Source organism: Carlito syrichta, unplaced genomic scaffold (assembly GCF_000164805.1).
Source record: "Carlito syrichta isolate Samal-C Ts95f unplaced genomic scaffold, Tarsius_syrichta-2.0.1 Scaffold189108, whole genome shotgun sequence".
Taxonomy (NCBI): Eukaryota; Metazoa; Chordata; class Mammalia; order Primates; family Tarsiidae; genus Carlito; species Carlito syrichta.
Genome location: NW_007133204.1, coordinates 1 through 779, shown reverse-complemented (window position 1 = coordinate 779; position 779 = coordinate 1). Strand labels below are relative to the sequence as shown.

At 38.4% G+C, this 779-nt stretch overlaps 1 pseudogene across 1 annotated transcript; it reads left to right on the top strand.

Annotated features, from left to right (window-relative positions):
- Positions 1–66: 66 nt before the first annotated feature.
- LOC103252993 lies at positions 67–624 on the top strand (annotated as a pseudogene). Its single transcript, XR_503821.1, has one exon. The product of XR_503821.1 is annotated as a superoxide dismutase [Cu-Zn]-like (transcript).
- Positions 625–779: the final 155 nt, after the last annotated feature.

Sequence of the window (779 nt, the reverse complement as noted above, 5' to 3'; positions counted from 1 at the left end):
CTGCAGCATTGCCAGTTTCCCTTGCCACTCTCACAGCTGAGACTGGAGCATGTCACCCCTCCTATTATGCCGATGAAAGCCATGTTTGTGATGAAGAATGACACCCTGGTGCAGGACATCTTCCATTTTGAGTAGAAGAATAATGAGTCAGTTATGGTACTGGGACATATTATAGGATTGACTGAGGGCTAGCATGAATTCCACATTCATCAGTTTGAAGACAACATGCAAGACGGTATCAATGCAGGTCCTTCCTTTAATCCTCTATCCAAAAAACACAGTGGACCAAAGATCTAGGAAAGTCATGTTAGAGACCTGGGTAATGTAATTGATGGCAATGATTGTGTGGCTGATGTTTTGATTGAAGATTCTCTGATCTCACTCTCAGGAGACATTCCATCATTGGTCGCACAATGGTGGTCCATGAAAAACCAGATAACTTGGGCAAAGGTGGAAATGAAGAAAGTACAAAAACTGGAAATGCTGGAAGCTGTTTGGCTTGTGGTGTCTTTGGGATAGCTCAATAAACATTCCCTAGGATATGATCTGAATCCCAGTAACTCATCTGCTAATCCTGCTAGCTATAGAAATGTAAGTTGATAAACATTAAACATTGTAATCTTACAGTGTAATTGTGTGACTTTTTAAAAATTGCTTTAAATATTTGTAACGAGAACTGATTTTTGATTACTAGGAAAATTTATATAGTTTTATAAAACATACTAGTTTAAAAAGGAAGAAAGCAAGAAAGAAAGAGAAAGGAAGAGAAAGAGAGAGAG